Here is a 10352-nt window from a genome sequence, read left to right on the forward strand (position 1 = left end):
AGAAGTCAAATCACAAGATGCCATGTTTAACTTCCCCATCAACTATTTATTGTTGCGTTTTTTACTTGCATTTTCACATTTCGTTTTTCTTACCATGGATATTACCCGATTTCTAAGTTGTCTTAACTTGTGCCAATTACTTGGTACAGTATGTCACAAGTTTTAACCGTCGATTTCTCTGTGGAGACAGTTTGGTCGCACAAAATTTAATCTAACGTTACACGTTTTGGTAAATCCGACCATTTACACGTGCATGCCTAAAGCTCAAAGGGGACATATAGCAAATGTACTAGTACGCTACATTTACATTATTCGATTATAGATTTTAATTATTTTCTCACTTTTATGTATCTTTGCAGGCCGTTTACCAGCATGTTGTCCAATAGATGATGCAACAGTTAACAGTCTGAATACTATAGCTATTTGCATCACATTAATCTCAAATGAGTACATGAATAGTTAATAGTCTGAATACTAATTATATCCATAAACCATTTGATATATTTTGGAAGTCGGCCTCACTTGTTCTCATTAGTACAGAGTAACGTTAGGCTCAAGCACAGCGCACATTCTTGATGGAGGACCGTGAGCCTGGGCTGCACGCTACATACAGATATGCTGGCGGTTGGGCTAATAATTGTTTGCAGTGTAATATACAAACCAACCTGACTGAGGTTTAGAGGTAAACGGCGTTGTCTTATGATTACTAGTAGGTCCATATTGTTTCATGTCAAGGAAATAGATTGGGTTGCTAAATCGGGGGAACAAAAGGCGCAGAACACCATCAAATGTTTATGGTCAGATATACCGACTGTGTCTTTATCTAAATACGAGCACTTGTATGTTGGATCGTATTCGGACTTTAAAAACATTGAAACGCCTTGTCATGACAGGTGAGCGAGTGAATTAATATTTATCCTCACGTCGGCAATGTTTCAGCCATATCGTGACGAGAATATATACATTTATAATACATATATTCAGAGTAAATATAAACATGGCATCGATGGACAGTTAAATAACTATAAGATCACATATCAATATATAAAACTAGCATACAACCACAACAAGGATATCTCGTTATCAAGTAATGGGTAGGTTTCTCGGCAGGATAAAGCCAACGGATAAAAACAGTATCCGTTGGGGTCATATGCCAATAGAGATGCAAATATCAAAGGTCAAGTAGGGGCTACTTTCAGTTTTTATAAACAAACATAGCGTCAATCCTTGTCATTCGGCGATCGAGTCAGAATCTGGATAAATGACAGAGATACATGTAACTGCTATCATTATAATTTACAGTTTAATATACTGAAAATCAGTGTCTAACTGTGACGTAGCTGAGGCGTTTTATAAGTATTGGCAATTTTGGAGACATATATTTCTAAACAATTTAGCGAGGGCACTAGGCCTAGCCAAGCGGGACCAGTAGCCATTTGTGCTTAAAGACCTCTGCGGCTTGACACCTTTTCCACAAATTAAAATAGTTGGAATTGGCCGAAATATGATTGATTTATCACCTTGTTTCGATTTGTCGCTGTGTGTAAATCTGACTGCACTTCTTAACGTTATGACAGGACAGGCCGACTGTCAACAACGTCTGAACGTGGCCGTGACGTCTCATAGACTAGGGTTAGAGTAGCTTCCCTTTCCCCCTGATTGCCGTGAAAGTGAAGTAAAAACAATTGTTGTTTTGCGTATATGTTGCTTCGCCACGGTATAAGTGTAGCAAGGGTGGTTCATTAGGAAAAATGACAAGCTGCGGTTGCTTTTGTTGAGGTGACATTTATTCCATTGTCAATCACTTCAATTAATCAATCCCCCCTGTGGGTGACACCGGGGTGTGTCTATAAACCCACATCATATAGGATTATGGCATTCCTGAACTATATGTAGTCCATGTCATGTCTGTGCAGAGTTATAAGCAGAGTGAATAAAAAGTGTGCAAATTGTAGGGAGGAAAGCTGTAGTTAGATAATGTTAGGAAGCTGAAAGCTATTGTATTGACAAGCTAGAGAGTTGGTGACAAAGGGCCAGGAATAGACTAACCTGTCCACCCTTCAATAAAATTGGACCAACCGCTTGGACTCTTAACCCAAGCATATACACTTTGTACTACAACTAATGAAGATATTTACAACTACTTGAAATGAAAAAAGCTAAAACTATATTCCTTAAAAGTATATATACAATATCCTGTTACATATTTCCTCCCCCAGAGAAATGATGTCCTCATCATTTTCCGGCAATGATATTGAGAAGTGCGTCCTGGGCCTTGTCCTGAGCATTGTCGAGAATACCCTCAGCTATTAGGGAACTGAGATAGCTTGCTCTTGCCATTCATTCTGGCTTTGCCTGTGCGGACAAAACATACTCTTCACTTCTCATCCATTTGGGTTTATGTCTCTCCCGGGTCGATCTTCGGGGCGATGGTGCAGATGGAATATTTTCAGATGAGTCATCTTCTAGGTCTTGTCTCGGGGTAGGTTCCGGAACATCAGGAATGTCTCTTTCTGGGGATGTTTCTTCTCCTGAGCCGGGGTCTGGTGTAGGGGTATCTTCCTGCTCATGATCCTGAGCAGTCTCATCAGTATCCTCTGCATCCGTAATATCCACTTCTTCTATCTCCTCTGCTCTCTCTTCTCCCTCAGCTGGCCGATCAACTGCTCTGACAGTTGATGCTGAGGACCTGGATGTGTGGATCGGGATCATAACTGATTCGTCTTCACTGTCATCAGTTTCTTCTGGCTCAGGTGTCTTTATGGTCTGTGCTCGAGTGGCTGGCTTTCTTCTTGGAGCTGGAATTGGCCTGGCTGGAAGGGCTGGTGTCGGTAATGATGGTGCCTGGTTGGATATGGTCCCAATTGGAAGAAGAAGATTTCTATGTAGAGTCCTTCTCTTCCCTTCTCCGGATTCTTTTCCGACAATGTAGACTGGGACAGATGGATTTGGCTTGTCCAACACTGCATAGACATCATTCTCCTACCTGTCAGCAAGCTTGTGACGACCATCATAGGCAACAATCTTCACAAGGACTCTGTCACCAGTCTCCAGTACTGCCGCTCTTGCCTTCTGGTCGTTTTTGGTCTTCTGCCTTTCCTGAGCTTTGGTTGCCATCTCTGCTGCAAGGTCATACGCCTGCTTTTACCTATCCTGTAAAGATTTTGTATACTTTAAAACAGATTTGGGCTTGCTTGGCTCAATGTCAAGCCCGAATGCTATGGCAACAGGAAGCCTTGGGTGCCGACCAAACATCAAGAAGAAAGGAGACTGGCCCATAGATTCATGCTGAGTGCAATTATAAGCATGCACAAGTGGACCAACATGTGTCTTCCAATCTCGCTTACTGTCTGGATCCAAGGTTCCTAGCATGTTGCACAACGTTCGGTTAAAGCGTTCACACACCCCGTTGCCCATTGGATGGTAAGGCGTTGTTGAAGATTTTTCAATCTTCCTCGCTGAAGTAACTGAACACCAACAGTATCTCGGCAGTTGTCAAGGAGTCTTGAAAGTACGTTGGTTCCCAAAAGGAACCGGCACTCGTCCGGGACAACAAGTACTATACATGATAAGGCTCCTTTGCTGTCATTGCCGCTGCCTGTAGTCGTAATTCCAACCTGTACATATCCCATGTATAGTAATTGCTCTCCTCCTGCACATTCTATGCTGAGTATATTATCAAGTGGACTGAGTGGAATGTGGCTTAAATAACCTTCGTAGAATGATTGTAACATCACAGAAGCGGTAGCTCCTGTGTCTAACAAAGTCTGTACAGGTGTGTCTTCAATCCAGATAGTTACTTCAGTGGAGCTTCCATCTAAACCATCTGGAATCTCATTTCTGGGGCGCAGATAGGAACCTAAGGGTGGCCCCTCCCCATAGGCCTGGGCCAGTTTAAAGGACGTCGCATATGATCCATACGAACTCTGCATCCATAAGAAAGATGTCCTTGGTAGCCACATCTCCAGCAGGTAGGCATCTCTGATTCTGAACTTGGCTGAAATCTGGAGGCTGTAGGAGCTGTTGATGCTGGTGGAATGGGGGAATTCTGTTGATAGGTTGGAGGTGGAGGACCAAACTGATCAGACTGATTCTGGCTGTTACCGCTTCTTGTAGCAACTGGAGTCCAGTTACCTGTGGATCCTCTTCCTCTATCATACTGACCTCTTCCTCTGTGTCCACGCTTAGGCCATAAAAATCCTGAAAATTGAGCTTGCTCCTGAAAAACATGAGCTGAGAGTTGCTGCTGCTGTTGCTGTAACTCAGTCATTCCTGTGTGTAGCTCCTTAACCATAGCCTTCAACTCTGTTAGTTCACTCTTGGATTCCTTTTGCTCAGATGGTGTTGCCATGTTAACAGAAGCTGTCTTTGCCTTTGGTCTTGGAGGTGTCAGCCTTGCCTCGCTTCAGATCAAATTCCATTTCCCTGAGGCACAAGCGCAGATCATCAAAACTATAGATGGAGTCGTACTTGTAGCCAGCCAGAGTCTTCAATGATGGATTGAGTCCATCCCATAGGCGAGTACGCAGCATGTCGTCCTGTTTAGCCTGTGAAGGGGATTTCTGTTTAGCTAACTGAAACATAAGGTGATCCAAACGGCAGCTCCAGGTAGCAACATCCTCATCTTCTCCTTGACAGGCACTGTAAAATCCTGACATTAGAGTAGAACTTCGACGCAGAGTTCCACAAGCACTTTTCAACTTATGTAGTAGAATTCCAAAACCCGCATGGGGCCCTAGCTTCATATATATGATGGCTGCTTCTCCTTTAAGCGACTTCCTAATAGCTTGAAGGATGACGTCATGGCTATGGGTCTTGGTTCCAATAAGGCATTCCACTTCATAGATCCAGTGATCATAGTCTGTGTCCTTTCCTGGTTCGCCACTGAAAAAGGAAAGTTTAGGAAAATGTTGGTATGTAACATCTCGGCGTGATGCTGATGCTTGACCTTCACGTTCCTCTTCCTGTTTGATAGGATGCTTCTTCTGTGAGATACCTTGTATCCACGCTTTAAGGTCTTTAGGCGAGTCCACTTTAGGCTGGAAACCCATCTTCTTAAATGCTACTAGCATACTTTCCATTTCCTCTTGGCTTAACTCCATAGTGTTAGGTCGGGTAACTGTAAACGAAAGTCCTGGAAGAGAATAAAGAAAAGAGATACCTGAAATATATGAAAAACCAGTAACTTGAAATAAACTAAGGAGAAAAAAATACAAATGGAATATAAGCATTTGAAAAGTAGGGCGTATTGCTAATAAAAGTCAAAGCAATATTTGATTGCACGTGGCAAATATGAATGACTGACAGTCAGTGAGGTATGTGTAATATCATCAATTTGATATATCCATGTGACCAGGGTCACGACACGTGGTCGAAGTAATGAGGTCAGAACTTGATCAAAACCTGATCAAAATAATCAGACTATCAAGTGATTGAAACATGTATGTACCACAACAAGTGATACCGACGGACGTGGATCAATACGTGATTTAATCGAGTAGATCAGTTAATGTGATCAAACTGAAATCACTATATGATCAAAACAAGGGAGCCACAAGGTGGTGGAAAAAAATTATTGTGCCAAGGTACCAACAAATCAATAACCCCAAAGTGATGGTAAATATTTGAAGTACACGCGCGTTTATTTGTTACAGCAATCACGAAGTTCAGAACAGCCGCCTTAACGAAACACAATAGATCCTGAAAGTAAACTATGTGTAATCTGTAGAATTCATTTAAGGCCGATCACATAGGTGAGCGGGACAAACAACCCAATTGCATTGACAACCACAATTGTATTTCAAGAAAACAAACCATTCATGATAAAACCTGTAGAAAGCGGAAGTGAGGGAAGTGCATGTGTGATTTGCTATGTGTTAATTACTAAGGTGAACAATACTGTCCGTCACTCAGTCAAGAAATGAAAACTAAATGACTAAACTATAGCATAATGAAAGTAGTATAGGTTTACACTAAATAAGCTGTATTATAATTTAGTTAAGTAATTACCTGTTTATTCATGTTATTTTGAAACTAATTTAGCAACTGCATGTTTATTTCATTCAAACAATCAAAGAAGCTTACCAGAAAATTGATAACAGAGAATAACAAAATAGCAGACTAAGTAATTGACAACAACTAAGAAGCCATGGCTAAGATAAACACCATATGGTGGATGTGTAGACAAAGTGAAAAAAGGTACAACAAAATACTTGTATAGTAAACAACAATTAAATGTATATAAATATACTAAGTTTACACAGTACAACTTTATTGTAATACTAACTAAGTAACAACAGGTAATTAACTACGGTTACATGGTAATGACTTACTAGGTAACACCAATATAGGACGGTTTATTGGCCGGCACAATGAACTAGTGAATAACTCGAGTATTACATATTCTAAGTTACAAATATCAATATACAGGGATGAAAATAGGAATGCGTATTTACAATTACAAAAATAATGGAGTAGCAATATCACAGAATGGAAGACAATCAGCAGCAACTGTTAGTATCACATGTCAATGAAGGAAGCTTCCATAAAGTCTGTTACAGTTTCTTGAGCAAGAATAGTCAATCACGAATCGGAAACTGTAAATACAGTCATAAAATTCACAACAAGGTGAAAGTTCAAAGTTCAAGGTCACTGCTTACTGCACAAGTATATAAACTGGGGAGAAAATTGTAGTGTCAAGGAATGCGCAACTCACAATATCCACGAATGTCCATAAATATCACAAACAGATGTGGGTGTCCTGTATGGAAATGTCAGTTCCTCACTGGGGGCTCCATTGTAGCAAGGGTGGTTCATTAGGAAAAATGACAAGTTGCGGTTGTTTTTGTTGAGGTGACATTTATTCCATTATCAATCACTTCAATTAATCAATCCCCCCTGTGGGTGACACCGGGGTGTGTCTTTAAACCCACATCCAATAGGATTATGGCATTCCTGAACTATATGTAGTCCATGTCATGTCTGTGCAGAGTTATAAGCAGAGTGAATAAAAAGTGTGCAAATGTTAGGGAGGAAAGCTGTAGTTAGATAATGTTAATCAGCTAGAAAGCTGAAAGCTATTGTATTGACAAGCTAGAGAGTTGGTGACAAAGGGCCAGGAATAGACTAACCTAACCACCCTTCAATAAAATTGGACCAACCACTTGGACTCTTAACCCAAGCATATACATTTTGTACTACAACTAATGAAGATATATACAACTACTTGAAATGAAAAAAGCTAAAACTATATTCCTTAAAAGTATATATACAATATCCTGTTACATAAAAAGCAGATTTCAGATGGGACTATATTGGCTACTGTCACTGTCCGACTGACACAGCACTGAACCTGTGACATAAACAATATTAAGGAAAAATATTCTAGGAAAAATCACAATTAGAGGAGATGCTTGTGTGTTTCGGGATGGTAGATATCCTGTATTAGCAATAAACACTTTGTATTTAGCTCGCCAAGGCTCGCTAAATACAACGCAAGATGCAGGATATTTACCATCCCCAAACAAACTCGCGTGATAACCTCTATATAAGTAACAATACACTATACAAAATGCTATAGATCGCCAGCAACTGAATGTAGATCACCGTTGAATCTTGTAGTACCTTTGCTATCTGCATGGACCCCAGCAGGATTTACACCATCCCTACAGTGGCTTGCCCATGTCAGGCGAATAACACAAACACGCCCAATGCACAGTGAATGGTAGCCACAATAGTCATTCAGATAGGGTCTTTCAACTCTCTGTATTACATGGCTCGTCACGCGAAAAAGTTATAAGTTTCCTGGTGCACAGACTCGCCGCCATGGAAGGGGTCAGACTCGTTGCCCTGCTCTGTGTCTATGGGCTGCACATAACATTAGGTAAGTGTCTGTCTTATAACTTAGAAGGAACATCTTTTACATTGTATAATAAAAATGGATTTGAATGACAATACTTACATGTGATCAGTGATGCGGTTTCGTTATTACCTTCACTCCTGTAGAGCACATAAATACCCCTTTTTGTATGAGAACTAAAGTATATTAAGAAAAGGTGATTGAAATAGTTTGAAAACAGTGTTGGAAGCAGGCGGTGTTTTCGGGACAGGTATGCCAACAGTAGCATTTAGCCAAGACGCAAGAAAGGGGAAGAAAGACCTCGAATCACCCTCGGCTCGCCCTTATATAGCCAGCCTTCTAGAAATGGCTACCCGTAAGCGTCTAGAATAATTGTCGCAGTAGCAAAACAATCGTGGCCTGGCTGGTATGTCTCACATAAACCATGTGTTATTTAAACCAGTAATTATCAACAGTAAATCATAATACAATATGTAGGTTTGGAAACAGCAACTATATTGTACATCAGGCAATTCTAATGCATGTTTCCCATAGTATGTCTCTTTCAATATAGAAAACAAACAATTAATATCTAATTGTAATTATCTATAATTTAATTTACACTTGAAAATAGACCTATTGCATGTTCAGATACATCCACTGAAAAACTTTCAGATACATCATAATTCAGCATTCATTCAACGCTCAAACCTGTAAATGTGGCAGTGCCTAGGATGTACCGGGCACATGTGATCTAAACACATAACTTGCAAGAATGGTACGTTGTTAGTGACATAAATCATGATTAATATAAAACAGATTAGAGGCAAATTTAACCTACGACATAATGTAGTTTGATGTAAGTAAACAAACCAGCTCCTCACAGCGAATCTCCCTGGGACGGAGGTGTCCAGCGCTTGGAAGAAGTTTGGACTGTAAACACAAAAGGAGGTTACTTCATCACACACGTTTCCGGGAACACCTCATGATCACTGTGCCCTCACCTATTGTTGTAGGGTACAGGTGTAGTCAGCCGTGGTTAAGTGGGTAACAATAGGGGGATTATCTATAGTCTGTTGCATGTCTAAAAAGAGAAAATTACTGTCTGTCAGATTCATAAAATTTCATATACATGCAACTGTACATTCACTTTACAGAAGCATATATTTCATAAAATTTCATATTGATAGATTACGTATTGCATAAATAAATATACATTCAAATTCACTTTACAGCAGAAATATTCATTTCACAATCCAACATATTCAGCCACGGCGTCAGCATATTCAATTGGTGTCAGTCTGCCGTCAACAAGTTGTCATTCTCTATCAGGATGTTGTCCTCAATTTGGAGATATTTCCTTCTCTTTGGTGTCAGTCTTCATCCGCCATGAATTTGCATCAATAATGTCTCTGAACATGATTATTCATTCTTGATAATGTCAATAAAGTTGAAGATGTTTGGATGACTTGGGCCCGATTTCTTCAGCTTGGAGTGCCAGCCTTCTAAGTGATTGGTTGTCCCGGAACCCAGGGCCCCATAACGGTTCCACACATCTCTCCTGTCAGCCTCCACCCACTGTTCTGTCACATAATCCGCAAACTTAAGGATTCTTGCATCTTCAAGATCAGCATCTTCTAATGCATTCAGCCAAACGTCATCTATGTCACAATATCGGAATGGTAGAGTAGAGGCTCGTAGAACGAAGAGCTTGGTTCTCGGGTCTCTCTTGAATAGTATCTGTAGTCCACATTTATGGGCGTTTCTCCAGATAGCCTGGCGGAAGTGGAACATGCACCCCTTCATTTCACAGTTGAACACATCTCGAGCAGCATTCTGGGCGGCCAATTCAAAGTCTGTGAACACGGTTACGGGTGTCAGTGGAATGTTGTGATCAGTGGCCATCTGCTTCACAATCAGAGAGAAGATCGTAGACGAGAGGCAGCATCTTGTTGTCGACCTTGGCATGGATTGTGTAGAGCTGATAGAATATTTCGGGACCAATGTTGAAGGTGCCGTCACTGAAGTAGGTGTCTGCAGTGGACAGGCGTCGTAGGTTCTCGTAGTGGTGGTGAAAATCAGCAGCTTGGTGACTTGGTGTAGAAGGAACTCATCCCACTTGGACACTGTAGTACGTTGGGACTGTGCGAATAACTTCGTCATCTTCAATCGAACACAGTCCTGAAAAAAACAACATATTATCAAATTAGCATACTATGCCTAACAGTCAATACTTTCACAATTGTTATATGGAGTGATAAGAATAACTGGACTACACTAATAGTTGACACTTACCACTCAGCTCTTCTTGGTAGATGGTAGGAACAGGTCTGCTCTCTGTCCGAACTCTGTCTTTCAGATTTGCCAGGAACTCTTGAACGACAACATCTTGGTTGTCTCCTGGGTGGTTGTGGACGTCACGATAGGTGGTGAAGATGTTGTGTGCAGTGTTGACTCGTCGGACAGTCCTTCCTGCAGCAACGCCAATATATGGTGGTGTGTCTTCTGTTCTTAA

At 40.9% G+C, this 10352-nt stretch overlaps 1 pseudogene; it reads right to left on the reverse strand.

The window, feature by feature from the left end:
* Positions 1-2340: 2340 nt before the first annotated feature.
* Positions 2341-5102, reverse strand: LOC139479512 (uncharacterized; annotated as a pseudogene).
* Positions 5103-10352: the final 5250 nt, after the last annotated feature.

This window comes from Haliotis cracherodii, unplaced genomic scaffold, assembly GCF_022045235.1.
Source record: "Haliotis cracherodii isolate W230 unplaced genomic scaffold, xgHalCrac1.p SCAF_4, whole genome shotgun sequence".
Taxonomy (NCBI): domain Eukaryota; kingdom Metazoa; phylum Mollusca; class Gastropoda; order Lepetellida; family Haliotidae; genus Haliotis; species Haliotis cracherodii.